The sequence below is a fragment of the Lycorma delicatula genome, chromosome 4, assembly GCF_047948215.1.
Source record: "Lycorma delicatula isolate Av1 chromosome 4, ASM4794821v1, whole genome shotgun sequence".
In the NCBI taxonomy this organism is placed as follows: domain Eukaryota; kingdom Metazoa; phylum Arthropoda; class Insecta; order Hemiptera; family Fulgoridae; genus Lycorma; species Lycorma delicatula.
The window spans coordinates 125,557,221-125,578,326 of record NC_134458.1 but is presented as its reverse complement, the minus strand read 5'-3'; the positions used below and the strand labels follow the sequence as shown (position 1 = coordinate 125,578,326).

Genomic DNA, 21,106 nt, shown 5'->3' with positions numbered 1-21,106 from the left:
TATTATGAAATGAAACCACAAGTTAATCTTAACTTATCTAAATAAATTTTTATATACTTTTAATGTTGTGAAGTCCTTTTTGTATGATCATAATTTGCAAATAAGTCGCTCTACAGTATAGTAAAATTGCTATTTATAAAGATATATAATTTTACAAGATCTAAAGTTATTGAAATTCTGCCTTTTGATTTTGAGATATACTAGGGTATCTCAAATATTGAGATTTATTTATTTTAATATTATAGTAATCATAAAAGTTTACGCTATTATACACAAAAATATTTGTATACTATTCAGTGATTTGATATACGAATAAGTGGAAAATTGTAAAGTCTATATTTATAAAATTCCAAATTACTTTTATTAAGTCACCATTTTATGGCATGGTGTTATTTTCCATTTTTTACTTTCATAGCAAATATAATTAGAATAGCTACTATATTAAAGAGGAATGTACCGTGATCATGTGAAAATTGGGAGTCGATTTTTTTCAAATCGTTCATCTCGTTCGAAAAGATAACACGTATGTAAGTACCGTAATTACGTACGTGTGTCGTACTGCTTCTGACTTTATATTTCAGGATTGATGTAGCTGATTTTCATTAAATTTGAGTCAAATATTTCTATATATCGGGGATTGATAATATTTATTTTTTTGTTTAAATCTGTTACGAAGATGGGTGATATCACGATAAAATTTTTCAATTTTCTTCAGAGGCATTTTAGAGAAAAAATTTATTAGAGCAGATTTATTATCTACCATGCATATGTAAATGATAAAAAAAAATCTTCAAAAAATCAAACTCCACCTCATAAAATTTTAAATATATGTTATTTTTTCTTTTTTGTGCTCCCTTCCGTTTAAATAATTTTCAAAAATTTTTTAAAAGTTTTTACTTCATACATCTACTTATCAAGTAATGTCTACAATATTTTTAAAACTACTGGACTCCGGATTTAAAATACAGAAAAAGTTTTTAAATTTTTTTTTCTTCTTATTTTAGCCTTTATTGAGACAGGTGTTATATTTAGAGAAAACTTTACTTAAGATAATTTGTTAAATAAATATTTTTAAAAGAATTTTCTTAAAATTTATTCTCCACCTCTAAAAATATATGTTCTCTTTTTTGTCTCTTTTAATTTTTATTAATAATAGCTCGGAAGTCATGCAATACTTTGCCAGAATTTTTCTGTTTAATTTTAATATTTTACTTTTAACGTATTATCACGTTTTACAGCCCCATTATCTATATCAAAACTAATAATTCTTGTCTTTGCATTTTTTGTTCACATTCTCTATGTCCTAAACTAATCGAGATATTATGTTGCTCAAATCTAATAGAATTGAGATTAATGAATCAACAACTATCTTAACAGGAGATTGGGAATTCCATCTGTCGTTCTTAAATTCATCTAACTGAGCTCTTCTTGAAGTTACTTCTCTTGTAGTCCTCTGTACTGTCTACCATCCTCTCCTTTTCTCCCAACTTTTCCATTTGCGTATTGTCAACCGTTGCTGATCATATATTTCGAGAGACCGTGTTATTATCAATGAGTAGGAAGATTAAACAATGTGTATGAATGAATAGGCAAGGTAACATGATGATATTGGCAGTAATCTCTTTGAGATGGTCAATGGAGGGGATAAATGGTTGGAACGGTGATGTAGTCATGAACTGGGTGTTGAATCTTTAATATTTCACACTCTAGTTCACCTCTTTACATAAATTAATTCTGCTAAACTTCATCCTTTTACGAAATTTTTCATAAAATATTTTATTTAGTAGTTTTAATATTGTAAAGAATTTCTTCATTAGTCCTACGAGCATTTTTAATAATTTGTTTGTTTTTAATTCGTTGATATAACACATTAATTATATTTGTTTAATCTTACTCATCTTCAAACTAAATTTTTTTCTTTGTGTAATGATTCCATGAAATTTCTTTTAATTTTTGTTTTTTGCCAAAATATATTTCAATTAATAAATATCAATATTTTTATCTTCCTGCTTGAAGTTTAAAACCCTCTTAAATTCTTCTTTATTCAATTTGAAAAACAATAGCGGTAGTGTAAAAAAAAATACGTGATACCCCAGTAATTAATTTAATTTTAATAAAAACCCCTGAATTTTATAAAAATAATTAATTTAAATATGTTAATAATTACGTAAGCTTTCTATCACAATATTTTGTTTATTTTTAATTATTTTTTTTAGGTTTTGTTGAAAAATGTTTTATAATTTTATAAAATATATAATAATTTATATATTTCTAAAATAATATAAAATGATTATAATATATTATAATTTTATAATTGGAGCCCTTTTTAATTATTACCTGGTTGGAAAAGATTGGGATTTAGACTACTGTTTTCCTACCAATATCCATGTACCACTACGTGAAATTTCAATCTAGATACTACAAAGGAAATAAATTGAAGGTGTTTTGTGTGCGCGCGTGGTGTATATGTTGTGTGTGCAAGTGCAAGCTGGCAGATATATGAAAGGAAAAATTTTAGCTAGCTATGTCAGTTGAAGAAGGAAGATCTTTAGAGTTTGAGGTTGGTCCTGGGACTCTGGGTTGTTCAGGTCTGAGTATGGAATGAGAAAGGAGTCGGTTATATATTGTGGGCTTGTATATAAGAACGGTAGTATGTATTCATTGTGGGTCAAGCAGGAGATAACCTACCCAACAGTGACGGAAACTCAGAATGTTGTCGCATGAGCAGACCTAACGTCTATCCAAGATAATGTCAGCCGGACTCAACAAAGGAAACACGTGCCCTCTACCCACTCTACCAATATTCTACTTATATACAGGCAACTATCACAACACATCTGCAGACAATATTGTGGAAGTTCAGGGGTTCTTACTTTCTCTTCATTTTGCATCATTTATTTATTTTCCTATACTGCTTTCTTTTTTTCATTATTGGTTATTTGTAATGTTAAATTATATTTTTATTACAAAAATTGATTTTATTTCAAAGTTTTTAATTTTAATTTTATATTGATGAAACGAGTGCGTTGCAAAATGTCAATTTTGAAATATAAGTGTTAAAAATAAGTTAATATATCAAGTCTTTATTTATTGATAAAATCAATTAGTAAATAATTATTATTCATTAAACATCAGTTATTGTACATAAGACGAACATGTCACTAACGTGTTAATTTTTTTTAGACTAATTTTAAAAACTATTTCTTGATAAATTGTTTTAGATAGAATCCAAAATTCATCAACACGAACCCTCTCCATCTAATATTTAGATTTTTAAAACTTAGCTTTTTAATCGTAAAAAAGTAATTTATTCCATTTTTAACCATTTTATAAAACTTGATCATAGTGGCTATTATTCACAAAACAAAATGGCTAATGAAATAATGGCAACTGAACAAAACAAATATAATATATATTACAATTTTATTATATTCCTACAAACCTTTTTTTTGTGAGATATATATATATATATACTTAAGTATACTTAAAATTCACGTTTCTTTAAAAATTAAATTATCTTTAAAAGAACAAGGATTTGTAAAAAATAATTAAAGTTTTTTTTTTTTTTTTAAATTACGTTAGAAAAACTATTCAAGTATGATGGTAATTGACTTGTGTTAATTTTTTAAACATAAAACTAAAATTCCATAAAATCAATTGTATTATAATTTTAAGAACTAGGAAAATATTAAAATATAATTTATCTATTATTAAATAAAATATTGACGATTAAGAAAATATTAAACTATTTCGGATTTATAAATGTTTTTAAAGATTGTTTTAGTGCTAAATAACACTGCGGCCAAGATTTTAGTATGAAAAACATTAAATAAAAATTAAATATAACAACTTTTTTTTTACTCAATTGCGTTCTTTTTTCAAATTCAAAAATCAAAATTTTCAGAATAAGTGGGTCATGCTTAAATCGTATAAAAGAATATAACATAAAGTTATATGCCTTGAGGTGTATTCTTTGAACTACGTCCATCTGTTTCTCTTTTATTTTTAGCTAAACTTTTGACTTTTGACAGCTCCCATTCCTTTTAGTTTTTCTCTAATATTTAATCTTTTCCGGTTTCTCCTCTTTTTCATTAAAATATAAATGTATAGTAGGTCTTTTACACATATTTGAACGTTTTTCTCTTGCAATGCAATATAATATATGAAAAAATACATACATTAATTAAAATGTATAATACAATTAATATAAAACAACAAAAAAGTTATAAATTTTTGTAATTTTACAAAACTTTAATTTGCTTTGTGATGTATACTTTTCAATATCAATTTAAGAATTAGAAAGAAATTCTTGAAAATATTTGTGTGACTTTTTACGTAGACATTCATTCAGTTATAACTGAAACACTGGCAATTGAAAGAATAAAACGAAAAAAAGTAGAATTATTTGAAGTATGTTGTTACAGGGTGATTTTGAAAATTTGAGGTCTGATAAAATTAGAATGAAGACTTTTAAGAAAGAAATTTGCAGCAGAATCTTGTAATGAGATAAACTAGGTCGGTGTATCATGTATAAGAAATTAGTTTCAGTAAACTTTGTAATCACGGCATGTTTAAACGATTTTGTAGACATTTCTTGATAGCTCTATATATGAAGTATGAACTGTCAAACAATTTTTAAACATATTTAACCCGAAGTGAGATAGAGTAAAAGAACAAAAAGCATACACTTCAATTTTAAGATGTGGGAGTTGATTTTTAAAAAAGTTTTATGTATCATCATTTACATATGCATTACAGGTAAAAAATTTATTTTAATAGATTTTTCTATAAAATATCTCTGAAGAAAATCGAAATTGGTTTTTCCGTGATATAATCTCACCTCCTTAACCTATTTTGAAAAAAAATGAATTTTATCAGTGCCCCATAATGGAAGTATTTGAAGAAAATCGGTTTGGTCAGTCTTGTCATAAAAGACCAAAAGCCAGTGCGACACACATACAAACGGAAACATGTTGTTTTGGTCTAGATGGACTAGTTGGACACCAAAATGTAAAGATCTTCCAAAACCCCGAAATGACAATTTTTTGACATAACCACAGTAGTTTCCCCTTTAATATTACCTATATTCACCGGGAAAGTAAAATTATGTAGGACGTAGATGTAACGTAGTACATTAATTCTTTTTTTGTGGTTAAAGTGGCTGAAGTACTCGACTTCTTATTTAGAGGTCTTTGTGGCTTCGGAGGCTCCATTTTTCTTTTTTCTAAATCCTCCAATAGTTTTTGTCTGGATTTGCAGTTCTTAGAACGGAGAATTTTTCGATCTGGAATTTTACATTAGAAGTAGGCCTTCTCCCAGTTTGGTCTTCTTTTGGCTTCACTTGAATAGTACTCATAGACTCATTTTTGGGCTTTGCGGAGTTCTTTTCTTGGCAAACGTCTGATTTCTTCTGTGTCGGTTTTGGGCTATTTTCTCTTGATTGCCGACTCTCCAATTTTTGATTGATAATATGATCAAGCATTTCTGCTATGACCGGTGCAAGTTCGTAGATTACGTTCTTTGGAGCTACAGTGGCTGCGGCAACCTGCGCATATGATATAACGTTTGTCGTCCTACTAACCACAATTTTCCTAGCTTCCAAGTAGCTAACCTTTTGTATTGTCTTCAATTTTCTGAATAGCTGCTTTTTCCTTGTAAATCAGACAGTTCCGGATCTATCTGTATGCGTCCAAGTTATCCATGGTTAGTTACCCATGACAAGTATTGGTTGTTGAATTATCTATATCCTATTATTTTGCCAGCCAATATGTCGCAAGGTGCGGGCGGAGCACGGGTGGGCGTGCCCCAGATCATTGATCCTTCCTGGGTTCCCCCAGTCCACCTATCACAGATTTAACCATGGCTGGGAAGTCAGGTACTGCCTGACCCACGATACCAACATCCCAGGTTTCGCACGTAGCAGTAAGGGCTCTGATATAATTACCCATGGGACAATCCCTGCCAAGACCGAAGTGACTGACTCACACTGGACAGCGCAAGACTTTAGCAGAGTAAGTTCAGAGCAGCCCACCCACAACTCGGTTTCACAATCAGGAAGAGGGATGAGCACTCCACCTAGCATCGGCAAAACAGATCACGGTTATGCCTCCCGCTCCCGTTGCAAAGAGCGAAACCGATAAGCACACCCACAACCAGCTCGAACAGCTCGGGACCGCCAATCCCGTAACCACTAAGGGAACTACTGAGAAAAACCATCCCTTATGTTGGTCCCGTTGGCCGACATAAGGGATGAGTACATTATAATTATCATTCAATGAAGCCCACATGAAATCTTCCATCAAAATTAATAATAATATTTTATTTATTTTTTACTTTCCTGGCATCATATCTCTAGAGCTGTGCGTTAGAAAGAAAGTATGGCAGTCGCATAAAAAAAAATGAGGAATGGGTTTCTTTCATTTCTCGACGTTTCACGATCTAAGAACCCCAAAAAACAAAAAATTAGGATAATATTCGTACGTATGTGTGTGTGTTGGCATGCTTGATTCGTTATGACTTTTTACTGGATAAATCGATTTTGATGATTTTTTGTACAGAGACTCGGAACTCTGAGGCAATTTTTTGATATAATTTGGGGTCAATATCTCCAGGGGATAGAATGGGATTTTTGCGAGTTAATTTTCTCAAACTTTTGCAAACATAAGGGTTACGTTTAAAATTATTTGAAAAGTTGGGTACTGTATTTATAAGGTACAAATATAAAGTGGGGACTTTGTATTGAACTCAGTACTTGCATGCATGCATTAGTATGTAATACCATAAATACATGCGTACTTATCCAACCATTTTAGATAATTTTTTATCCCCGAACTCTCCCATTTTCCAAAAATCTAAAAAAGCTATATTTTTATTTATTATAGTGTAAGTGGCCCAACGAAACTAACTTGGAGGCAATATTGCGTAGGAGAGCCGATAAAAGTTTGAAAATATCGAGTTTTTCTTATACATTTTTTTGTATTATTATTTTTCTACTATATTGCAATAAATAAATAATACCAGGTATTACAACTTTATTGTCAGCTTATATATAAATATATATATATATATATATATATATATATATATATATATATATATATATATTGTTAAATGTATCGATTTTTTATTTTTAACAATTTTTTTTAATAAGCCAATAAAAAATGCAAATATCTGTAGTATTATAAACTTATAGCATTATAAACACCACTTTGATACCAATGGGGAACGAAATATCTAAAGTAAACACTTAAATATCGTTCAAAGTTCAATTCTTTACGTGATGTCAACTCAAATTACATAACTTTATTGAGAGTTAAAAAAAAAGAAAAATTATAATTACCTTTTCCCGTTATCTGTTATAGAGTTTCTTTTTTATTGTTATTATTAATACACTACAGTAAAAGGCAATTATAACATTCAATTTTCGATTTCCATGGTTTGTATATCGTACATAACATTTTCTTTCTGCTTATATATTTACTCTTATATTATGTTAAAAGTCAAATAAATAAAGAAACTGCTTAAGGCATGTCTGACTTTGACTTGTCTAATCAACGTATAAATGCTTTTTGGAAGGCTAACATCAATATCAGAATGTACTCAAGATCTGAAAGACCTTGGTGTGTGCGCGTTTGAAGGGCACAGAAGTCCCGGCAGTGGCTGTTCTTTGATCATTTTCAATATTACAAGAAAGAAACTTTCTCTTTCCCACATATTCTGAATCTATCCGTCTCTTTCTATCTCTTTTCTTCTCGTTTTAAACATTTCTCTTCTTGATATGCATTCATTTCCTCCACTTCAGTTATCGTACAAATATATTTAGTCTATACATAGCCTGTAGCCTACATGACGGGAACAAAATTCTTTATTTTCCTTTCACATACCATTACAATTGATTCTCAAAGAAAAGTTATTTAAGCGAAAAATAAGTTGAATAAGAAATGGTTTAAAGCAGTTATACGTAAGTTTTAAATTATTTTATAACCACAAAAGTATGAATAAATTGCTCTAAACTTACGTAAATTTCAAAAACAAGTTTATAAAAATACATAGTTTAATAATTATTTTTCTAAAGGTTTTTAAATTCTAAAGTTGATTATATTTTTAAAATATAAATTCTAATTACAACATCATTTATAAATGTTAAATGGAATTTTATTCTACCTTATGATCTTGTTTTTATGAAAAAATATTTATAAAAAAACATTCCTTATAGCAGGTTAACGACTGTAAGGGTGTCTTACTCAATTCCTTCCAATATAATGAAACGTTTCCTACGTAAATTCTGTATGAAATATATAATTCTGTGATATCTAATAAAAATGTAAATATAAAAAATATAATAATAAAAACATCGATTTTTTTCGTATAATAACAAAGCAACGTGGTTTTCGAAAAACACGATAATCTGGGATTGTTAACCGTTCGAGAGGAGATACAAAATTCATAACGATACTGAACAAATATGTGAACTGGCTCGTGGTAAACGTCCTGGATAACAGTGAGGACGTAAGGCGCCTAAAGTGACTGCATATATTAAATTTGTAAGTTTCCGAGGTTTGTGGTGAATCAGCTACCCTAGGATTTGTGCATCATTAAAATTCTTAATTTCGTTTTGTCACTTTTCTTGTTGGGTTTTTTATTTATTTTACTGTTTCTATGCTTGATTAATTATTCTTTGTGTGATTAATAAGATTATTTTTGTAGGATTTCGTTTGCTTGTTGTATTCTGAACTTTATCATTGTTTCTAAGACTTATGTTTATATTTACTTATTATTAACGTTTATTATACATTTATGTCTACTGTATAAGATTTGTATCATAATGCATACATATACATTTGTTTGAGGGATTTCAATGGAAACACCTCTCTTTACGTCATTTTTCTGTATCCAAATTTATTTATGGTTCCGTTAAATTGGAAAAAGTGTAAATCATACATTGCGGAAAAAATAAAAATAAAAAAGTTAAACCAATTTGTGGCTGATTTCTGAAACCCCAACGTTAAAGGTTTCTATGTAGTTTACGTTGACGATGATTGTAGAAAAAAATCTACACTAACTGCAGAAAATAACGTACAGATTATTTTGTTAAATGAGTAATCTTGAATATAAAAAAATTATGTTGAAAAAATTAACTTCTTTAAAAAATAAGAATTATCCAATTTTTTTAATAATAAAATATCACTGATAGTATTAAATTATATTTTTATCTAAAATCTATTCATGAGGGAAATAACCGTTGGTTTGTTAACTGCTTATTGAATTACCACAATTATAAATAATTGTTATCAAAAATGTTTACTGTAATAATCGTTCCGGTTTTTGATGTAATATTTTTAACAAATTCATTAAACGTATCTTGTTTGAATTTCTTTATTCCGGTGTGTTATGTTCAGCTTACAGCATAACATCATTTGTGGTAAATCTGAGTTTCAAAGATAACTTCTGAACGTTTAATATGCGGCTTACCAGTTTTTGAGAAATTAAAAAATTATATAATAAACCAAATTCAAAGAAATATTAAAACAAAGTATAAACATCCATTTTGGAAACGATCTTTGAATAACGAGTTAAGTATTTATTAAAATTTGTAGATAATGGAATTAATCTAAGGTATAATGCAAATAGTATAATAAAACACATCTAATCGTTGTAAACGTTTGTGAAATAAAAAGAAAAGGGACAAACTAATACGAAATAAGGCAAATGATAAGTAACATAATCAATGGGCTATCTATTGTGCAACAATAACTCGACTACTTAAAGGCATATCAATAAATAACCGATAATTTTGGTGCTATCAATGAAAATTTATTTTTATTTAGTTTATTATTTAAAAAAAATCTTTTATCATTGTTTTCTACAAGAATTTTAAATTAAATTAGTTAATTTTTTTTTTAAATTATATACCTTATATTTTATTTCCTATACATCAAGACTTTTAACCCAGTTGTCTAACATAAAACGGCGCAATAAGCTGCAAATATAGTAGTACTGCGTAACTCCTAACATTTTCTCCATATATGCAATGTTAGAGGATCAACAAATTTTTGAAAACAAATCAAAATCAAACTGATATTCAAATAAAACTTATAAAATTTAATCTACCCTTTAAAAATTACATACTAATATATATATATATATATATATATATATATATATATATTCGTCTGAGTAGCATTAAAAATAATTCCAATTAAGTGGTAATATTTGATTAATAAAGCAGAAGTTATGGTCAAAAGGACACATACGAAAATTAATTACTAAAATGATAACATAAATGAAATTTCAGCCTATTTAAGTTTCGCATAATTAAGCATTAAAATATTTATGAAATAGCAAAAAGTGACCAGCTACGTTTACATCTTTAAAATCACAGGAGGAAAGTGAAACGTATTTACCAAAAAAAATAAAAAATAAACCTGAAAAAACAGCATAAAACTATTGCAATATTGACTGAATATAAAGCAATACCTGAACTTAAAGTATTCAGATACTTTATTCTATACTAGTCGGATAGAGGACCGAGCCCCGTGGACTCCCACTGAATTCAATATCCTCATGCTTGTGAAAATAATGCTAATAAGCAACTGTTAAAGCCTGTTCAATTTATAAAATCTACCAGCGTGTTGTCATGTCTTCAGAGAAAAGTTTGGTCAGCCTAAAAAATTTGAGTTATTTGAAATAAGCGGGTTTCAGAATAGTCGGCCTCCATCTTAAAAAGAGTAGTTATACCTGGTTACTCGTATGAAGAACGGGTAAAAGGTTATTTTGCACGGTTATTCGCGTTACCCAACAAACACCATGAGGAGGCAACTGTGAAATTTAGTTTTTTTATCATTTTCTCTTTATGTATTTTAGTCAAGTAGCCGGAGACAAGTGCAGTTAGTCGCGTCTCACACAAAGTAATGGTGACAGTGACTGTGTTGGTTGAGCAGCTACGCCGTACACTGTTGCATATTTAAAGTTTTTTTTTTTCGATAACGAAAATGACGAAAGAGAAAAAAACTTTTTTATGTAGAAAATTTAATTTCAAACACTGCAAGTGATCTTTGAATTCGATTTGATAAAAGATTTGGCCATAGTAAATTTGAATATTACCAAGAAACTTAATCCGGTTGTTATCGGTTAAAACGGCTACCATTTTGAACCAGCGAAATATTTCATAAAGTCCTACATTCATTCCTGGTATAATTATAGTCTTTCAAAATTTCAGTTTAATCGGAATCGGTTGAGTAGTTTTTGCGTGAACGAGTAACAAACACTAGATTTATTAAACAATTTATATATATATATATATATAAATTAAAAGAGAAAAAATACGTTGATGAAGCTTTTCGTTTTCCCTACTGCATGCTAAAGGTTAATAAATAGTTGGAACGGCACTTATGTATGATTTAGTCATTAGGCTATTTGTACAGACGTTTAAGTAAAAATATCCCCGGATTGGTGTACAAACATCTCTTCCCTCTGGGATCAAAACAAAATTAAAATTATCTGTCATCTTTACTCTGAAGCACTAACACCCCGTTCTACACTGAAAAAATAAAAAAAGGGACGTAAAACATCAAATATAAGAATAATAGGTAGTTATAGGGTTGTCTCCTAGAAAAAATATGCAATGTAGGTAAGAAAAAAGCGACACAGATGAGAGATTGACTACTAACAACAATCCCACGAAAGAGCCTCATCTACAAACAGTTTGGTAATTGTTCATTAGTGTTCAATGATATTTAATTGTCCAGATTAAATGCATATTGGTAAAAAAATTCTTATTCTCCCACAAATTAAATACTACATACACAAACAGAAATTAAATCCAGAAAATATTGATCTCACAAGTTATTCACGAAAAATATCCATTAGGGTAAATAAATATTAATAGCGAAGTAACAGATTAAGATGTTTAATTCATATTTTTTATGATGTCGATAAAAGTTTATAAATATTGTTTCAATAAATTCAAATTTTATATTTTTCCATTAAATATTAAATATTAAATCGTAATGAATGGTGATCATGTCAGAAATGAGGTACCGGAGTTTCTACAAATCTTTACGTTTTAGGGTCCAACTAGTTCATCTATACCAGAAAACTATATATATATATGTGTGTGTGTGTGTGTGTGTGTCACTGCTTTTGGCCTTACATCTCAGGATTGACAACCGAATTTCTTCATTTTGTTATAAATATATCTATATATGTGATATTAATCTTTTTTTTTTCAAAATTTGTTACGGGACGTGAGATTTCGATTTTCTTTGAAAAGGAATTTTAGAGAAAATTTTATTGAAGCAAATTTGTTATCTACAATGCAAATACAAATAATCCAGGTTTTGTGTTCAAAAAGTCAAACCTTACATCTTAAAATTGAAATACCGGTATGTGTTTTATGTTCTTTTTGTTTGTCTTCCTTCGGTTTAAATATTTTCTGAAAATGTATATTTTAAAAATAGAGCTATCAAGAAATGTTTACATTTGTTAAAATTATAGACCTCGTACGTAAAACATATATGGAATATATTATATATATATATTTATGATTAATTCACCATATAAACTTGAAGCTTCTGCATGGAAATTTTGTAGCATGTGAAAAATGCCATGCCTGATGCGTGATCGGGATTCGAACCCGGATTTCAGGATGAAAGGTCGATATCACACTCCTCCAAGGATATCAACAAAAAAGGTTAAATTATTATTGTTTTTATTTCATTATATTATTATTATTATATATTTTATATAATATTTAATTATCACATATAATTATGTTATTATTATTTATTATATTATATATTATTTTAAAACCCCAGAAAAGTTTATTTGATAATTTTCTTTTTCTTATTTTAGCCTTTATTGAAGGGGTTGTAAGAATTAGAAACAATTTTACTGAAGCCGATTTAATAAGCATAACCTATATATGAATAATTTTAGAAAAAGTATTTTTTTTTAATTATTCCACCTCGCTAAAAATTATGTAATATTATTTTGTTTGGTTTTTGGCTGTAGCTCTTTTAATTTTTATTATTAATAATCAGGAAAATCACGGAATATTTTTCCAGCCTTTTTTTTTCATATAAGACCTCCTTTTAATGATATAATCGTAATGTAAACATTTGTCTTTTCTCGTTTTGAGATAATAGACATAGACTGTTTTTGGTCATTTTGCTCTATTAGAATAGAAATTTGTAGCGTATGAAAATGCCGTGCGGTATTCGACGCAGGACCTCCGAATGAAAGGCTGAGACGCTACCATTTCATCACAGAGATCGGCAACGTTTGTTTTTAAATGATTTACAGATTGATAAATTGAAGATTTCTAATAATAATTACGCTTTAACTCAATGCATTTACTTTTCAGAAAAGGCAATTAATTTAATAGATACTGTATATAAGACCTAAGACTTGCAACAAATTGTCACTAAGTCATTATACCAATCATATAACATTTAACGTAAACCCTAGAGTCGGATATTAAAAAATTGTTTCTTTTGCCACCATTTAATACAGTGTGAACAAGGCCAAAATTATTAATCTAATTCGATGAATTTTATTAAAAAATTATTGCAATAATTTTCATTACAAATAATTTGTTGTATTACGACAAATAAATTAAACGTTTTACCACGATATATATAACTAAGTCACGTAATTTTGGCTAAATGCGTTTGAAGTACTTTGTAACTATAGATTATAAGTTTAAGTTGATGAGTTAATACCCTGGAAATGTTTTGTATCATTTAGGTCACCCTTTCTGTTTCCCCTTCTGCTTCTGTATTGTTTTAGACTGTTATCCTAATAGGCAAAAAGACAAGTTAACTTTTAAACACTGTAAGTCCCTTTTAATCCGGCACCTTATTGACAGCTACACGAATGGTCGCTTAGTATCGATTGGAAACTGTTAATTCGTATATATAGATACATGGAACATTTATATTATGCTTGGTAAGTATCAACACAATAATTACTTTTTTTTTTAATTATAAAGTAATAATTGTTTTTATTTTTGAAAATGATTATCACTTATTAAAAATCAACTATTCTTTTCTTCAATTAAATGGAAAATTAATATGAGGAATAACGTAACGAGTATATTATGAAACAACATTAAAAAAATGCTGTTAATTCAAAGATAATATAAATAAAAGCAAGGAAAATTGAAACGTGAATTTTGAATCACGCACGTTACCAGTAAAAATTTTTAAAAAAATTTCATATACGGTAATGGTACCTTGTTTTTTTGAGTTTTTTTAACTGTGTATATTTTGGGAACTTTTTTCAGAGGTGGTCGGCAGTGAAAATTGTGTAAAACTAACAATCTCATAATGTAATACCGAACTATATTTATTGAATAAAACCTTTTATTCAAATTGTAATTCTTTCTTTTTTTTGCGGTCAAAAGGGTCTTCTCATTACGGCATCAGCTGATATTACTAGTGATATTACTTTAGTAATATTAACTATATAATTAGTATTAATTATATAATTAAAAATATATATATAGTATTAATTATATATTAGTAAATTATATAATTAGTATTAATAACCTACTGAGAATTTCGCCGAAATATATGTTAGATTTGGATGAAGTTTCTTCATTCAACATACCATTGCTGTAAATTTATATGTTTCATAAAGTAGATAATTTTCTACCTACTTTTGTGTATGAGTCTGAATACGAAGACTGATATGTAAAATTTGTTTTGATTTTTTTGTTGTTGTTATTTTTGTCACTTTTGAAAAGTTTGTTTATAAGAAATAATTAAAAAAATTTTTACTTAAAATCAAAACTTGGATTTCAATTTTGATTGTGAAACTATTATCATCAGTAAACAATGTAGAAAATACATAAAGTAAAAAAAAAATATTACAAATAAACAACACTTAGAATATAGATATAAGTAGTTTAGTAGGGATTCTAGAAAACTTAATTTTTCTTATTTTAAAGTTTTATTAAAAATCCTAATCTTTATACACATATTTTTATTTTTTACAATACTTTTGACTGCATTCTAACGTAAGATACGTTCAAAAATATCAGTTGACATCAGGGTAACAACAGCACCAATCATTAAAGGTGGACTTAATAAGAACTGAAGATATTTTGACGTAAAATATTGAAAGTTGTAATAAATTGTTTTGGTTTGTCGTTAAAAAAAGCTGGCAAAATATTTCATGACTTTTCCGGCTATTAATAATACAACTTAAAGTTAGAGCCAAAAAAAGAGAATATTTATGTTTTAACGGTGTGAAATAAATATTAAAAAAACTTTTATAAAAATATTCATATATAGATTAAGCCTAAAAATTTGCTTAAGTAAAGTAAGAAAAAAAAATTTCATAAAAACTTTTATGTATTTAAGTTTCTAGGTCTATCATTTAAAAAAAAAAATTGCAGATATTTCATGATAGCTCTAATTCAGTATTAAATGTCAATCCATTTTTGAAGAATATTCAAACTGAAGGGACATAAAGAAAAATAACAAAACATATATCTCAGTTTTTAAGTGGTGCAGGTGTAGGTTTTATATATTTTTTTAATATTAGGTATTATTTTTATATGCATTGTAGGCAACAAATTTGGTTTAATAAAGTTTTCTCAAAAATTCCACGGAAAATATCGAAATTAGTTTTTTCGTAATATCCTCCCACCGTCTTAACGAATTTTTGAAAAAAGGTATTATAATAATTAATGCCCATATATAGAAATATTTGAACCGAATTTGAAGAAAATCGGTTAGGTTAATCTTGAGATATATGACCAAAAGCAGTTTGACACACATACTTACATACGCATATGTATACACATTTGGTCTATATAAACGCAAAGATTATATATTTGGTGTTTTTGGTCTACATAAACGCAAATATTTGCAAAAAACCTGATACTTAATTTTTGACGTAACCAAACTTTCCTGTTTAATATAGCTATTCTAGCTATATTCACAAAAAAAGAATATAATAAAATTAATAGTTACACAGTCATCTGTGTGATCTAAGCATTATAAAAGTAATTATTTAGACGTAACTTATAGCAATTAATTTAATTTTCCTTTTGATCTTCACCAAATTATGTAATTTACAACTGACAATGAAGTATATTTTAAAAGAAGGTATTTAATATTTTTGCGTTATGTTAACAAAGTACTTTATAGAAAAAATCTGGATAGCACTTATAAAGAAAATAAATTTTTCTCTTCATTAAAGAAAAAATGCGTTGAAGTTGTTGAAAGTATCCTAACAGTAATTTGAGAGCAAATATAATATAAAACTTATAAATTGTTCTATGAATAAATATTAACTCAAAAGAGAGGTAAAGAAATGGATATAACCATTGTATGTCTTCACTATTAGTTAGGAACTTATTAATTATTTTCATATCAACGATTAAAACACTGAACTGGCTATATTTATTAATTATTCGATTAAATTTCTGTTAACCTACGTAATTTCATTTCATTTCTCAAATTTTAGTTAAAAAAATTGAAGAAAAGTAAATCTTTCATTAATTTAAAACAAATAACTACCAATCACGTGAAAACTATGAAAACAAAATTTTTAAATATCCCTGTTAAATAATTTTTTATTTATTTTCTTCCCATATTTGAACAATTTTCGAACAACGATTTTCCTGATTTGTTTATTTTTTCTAAGTTATAGCTATTTCCATCCGATGTATTTATTTAAAAAAATTGAAAACAATTATTTCGATAAGCTGATTGAAAAAATAAATTAAAAAAACAATAGCTTATAAGCTTATACATTATTTTTTTGAGAAAAAAAAAATTGTATAGAACGTTTAATTACGTTAATATTTAGTATAATGGATTATTTTCAAACATTAATTTGGCTAATGATTTTCATGCGAATGTTACTGTACATCATTCTTAATATAACAAGCTTTATTTAATAAAGTTCTTATTTATAAATATCATTTCATCTCTAATATGGTATGGTTGTTTTTGATCGTTATATTCATTTCTTTTAACTAGTCCTTACAAAATGGCTAATAAAATGATTTTTTAAAGAACTAATTAAAAAGTTTTTATTTAAAATATAGCTAACAAACGGAAAAATATTTGTCGGAAAACGCCAAAGATAAGAACGTTAGTGAGATAAAACTAATTAACTAGTTAACAATTTGTGAGCATGGTAGAGTTAATAGGGAATATTTTACAATTCTCCTTTTTCTTTCCATTTCACACTGACGATAAATTAAAAAAGAACACATATCTATAGATTTTCTTTAATTTTTTAAATATAAATAATATAATGAAATTTTGTTGATTGTAATTTAAGTTTTGCTGCTTGATAAATCAAGACCGTTCACAAATTTGTAATATCAGCACGAAACAAGTTATTATCTTCATTGATGAAGGCAAACCCCAAAGAGTATAACCTGAATTTTTTTTTTTCGTCAGAGAAGGGAAAACCTTTTATAGGCACCATTTGGTCTTGAACCCTATTACACAGTGTCCCATATAAAACTCAACCCATCTATGTCAGTAAAAAGGCATTTGTAAGTTATTAAATTAAATATTTTATTTAAAAATTTTCCAATACCTTAAATTCTATAGTAAATGCTAAAAGTAGCCGTAATCTTAATAAATAAACGCTTCCACTCTTTTCTTTGTGTTTCTTGCAACTTTTTGTAGAGTTTGTGGGTTGATATTTAAAACAGATTGTTCCATATTGACTTTCAGTTGTTTAAATGTTCGCGGTTTGTTGCTGTAGACTTTTTCTTTGAGGTGCTGCAAAGAAAAAAATCTTGCGCAGTGAAATCTGAAAATATTGCTGGCCATAAGTCAAGAACAATAACGAGATCACCAAAGAATTCGTTAACGAAATCAGAAGTTAAATATGCGTAGTGTAATGTTACACAGTCTTGTTAGAACCAGAAATAACAAACTTTCTCTTCCAAAAGTGCATTGAATTATATTAAAATATCCTGGTGTCGTTCTGCACTAATGGTATACTCGAGGAAAAGTGGACCAATAACTTTGTTTGTGATATCGCACACCATACGCTCATCTCCTGTGGGTGCCATTGTTTTTTCATGACACGCATGGGGATTTTCAGCACTTCATATTCCACTGTTGTGGCTGTTAATGTAGCCGTCCAGATGAAACCACGCCTTGTCTATGAAAAAAATCGAGTCCATAACACGAATACCTTCACACACGAATCGACGAAACCAGTGACAATATTCTGGCCGTTTTACTTTGTCTAAATCAGTAGTTGATGGAACTATTTGAATTCGATATGGCCGTAAGTTTAACTTTTTTCGTCCAATGAACGGTTGATTTTGGCAAACTAATTTCAGCTGATAAGCGTCTAATTGATTTTTTTTTGGCGAGAGAGTTAATCGGCCTTTAATTTCAACAACTGTGTCTGCATTCAACACCGATCTTTTGTGTTACTTGTTGTTTACACAACCTGTATCTCTAAATTTAGTCTTGAACCTGACAAACTGATGTCTTGTTGGGTGCTGGTTTATCACGGTACTTACAGAAAAGAGAATCTTGCACTGCAACCACTGATCACGTGCTAAAGTACGACTCAAGAATAAAAACACGTTCGTCTTGTGAAAACACCATCTTCTATCTAAAAATGCACTGAGCGTTATGATCGCAGTTTTATGGCTATCACTAGCAGTCAACTGGGTCGGCGCGATATTCACTTGTTGGGCGAGTCCATTCCAGGTAAAAGAATGGAAATTGGGCAGTCAATTCAAATATTATAGAAGGCTGATTGGTGGGTTGTGTTTTAAATGGGACACTCTAGTGTAGGACCCATCCTTGCAGGCCTGCCTACTAAACCCTCTCAAACATAGGATGCTGGGTCCATCTTACGGTGTAATCATAGCAATCCATGTGTCTGAGTTCTTCACATCCTCGCTGATGGCCACATACCTCACACCCATCAGGGTCCAACAGTTTTTTTACATCGACCTTGCGGCCGGACCTGCTTAGTATGAACATAGCCCTAAAGGAGACTCAAATTGGATTATTCACCCTTGCACTTCTCCCGCCATATTTGTTAGGATGATCTCAACCAAATTCCTGAAAACTTTGTGTCACGATCGTTTGGTCTGCGGTACAAAGATATTCTCTGAGATACGTAACCTGAATTCTCTCAGGCATGGCTCTCTATACTGCAGGAACCGATCGCACATGAACACCGAATGTTTTGCGGTATCTTCCTCCCTGCAATAATAACCTTCAGCAAAAGGTCTCAGCGTCCGCGCGCAAAAAGGATAACTCGTACCCCAGTTCCCCATGTTTTCGGTGCAGACATTTCAGAAGGTCAGGAATCAGTCTGATGGCCTACCTGATTTTCGTCAACTGATCCTATTTCTCCTGCCAAAAGCCTGAAATATGATTTTTTTTCATTGATCGTTCCAAGCCCTAGAGTCTTTACAGTATAAGACTAAACGCAATATTTTATTTGAGGTAAATAATGTGGTAGGACGTCAGTTAAAAAAAAACAACCACTAAACTATTATTTATCTGATTTTATTTTTCAGTTATCTGCATTAATTTAAAATCCCTCTAATGTTACTTGAGTAAACAAAAATAACAATTATTTATCAATAAATAATTAATTAAAATATGAATGCTTTGTCATTTTTCTCACGCTTTAAAACTCAATATTATCCATTGCAGTGAGATTATTGGGTTTCACCCTGTTGTTCCTACTCTATGAAAAAGTATTTTGTAATAATATTCCATGTTTTCCATTGTAATTTCTATTATTATTATGCACAAATTAGCTTTCTATGTTTTATTTTGAAATATACTTAAAACTTATCACTAAATTAATTGTTCAATTACTAAAGTGTTTAATTAAGCGAATAGATTTTCTTTATTAGTACGAAAAAATATTAAATTCTATTTTAAAAGTGGAATTAAACTTAATTAACTTCTTCCAGTCTGGTTATAACCATAATTTATTCTCTATCTTCTAACTTATTTTATAAAGAAGTTGTTTTGTTAATTATATAATAATTTTATAACATGTAAATTAAATGTCTTATATTGTCTTGCATATTTTTTGTTACTTTTATAAAATATTTATATCTGACTAAAAATTCTCACATTCATTTTTCGAAAATATCTCATTATATTTTATGTTTTGATTTATGTTTAAAAAGCTACTTTAACATTTTATTTTTTAAATTCTGAAATTATCAAAAATTTCTTAAATTACAAAATATACAGATATTTAATTTTGCTTAAAAGAAAACTGAATTGTCACCATTAATTACCGACTGGATACTAAAAATATAATTTAACACGACGAAAATATATCTGCCATAAACTGAATTTTTTATAGTTGTTCACGTATTATTTGGTAATTTTATAACATATATATTGACATGATTATAGAGCATATTCGAAACCGTAGGCATAATTGACAACAATAATTACCATACGTTACTGCTAGAATCAAACAGGTGATGTGTACAGCTCATTACACATCTAAACATCGTTACATATAATGAGATATCACATGTATTGTCATTATTTAGTGATGAAAAATATTTGCTTATAAACATGTAAAACCTATTATCGTTGTTATAATTATGCTGTAGGTGTGTAATCATATACGTACTTAAATTATTTTCCGCTCCACAAAAAATGAATTCTCAAAAATTAAAAAAAATTCCAAATTAGATTTTTTTTATACATAATATACTTAATCTTCTAATTTTATGGTGAAATAAATGTTTTAAATTTTAATGCAAAATTTATGTGGAAAAAATCGTTTCGATAAAATAGCAGTTTAAAAAAAAAAGCTAAGTAATCCAAAAATAATGAATTATGCTGTTTTAAATTTAATGAAGTATAATAACAGTTAGTTGCTAAATATATGTATAAATATATCTATTGTTAAAAGGAAAAAAATTGTGAAAATAAAAAAAGTAATTTATTACAGAAAGGATGATACTACAGCGTCATGTATTAAAAAAACATAAATTTATTGTAGAATTTTATTACTTCGGTAGAAAGATTATTACGCATGATTGAAGTAAGAAAAATATAAAAGTCACCTTGGTATAAACTAAAAAGCTTCCACGTATGAAAAACTTTAGATTTAATTA

At 28.3% G+C, this 21,106-nt stretch overlaps 1 protein-coding gene across 1 annotated transcript in view; it reads right to left on the bottom strand.

Annotated features, from left to right (window-relative positions):
• Window positions 1–21,106, bottom strand: part of LOC142323857 (uncharacterized) — a 402,042-nt gene that overhangs the window by 249,894 nt on the left and 131,042 nt on the right. The gene's annotated exons all lie outside the window — the stretch shown is intronic.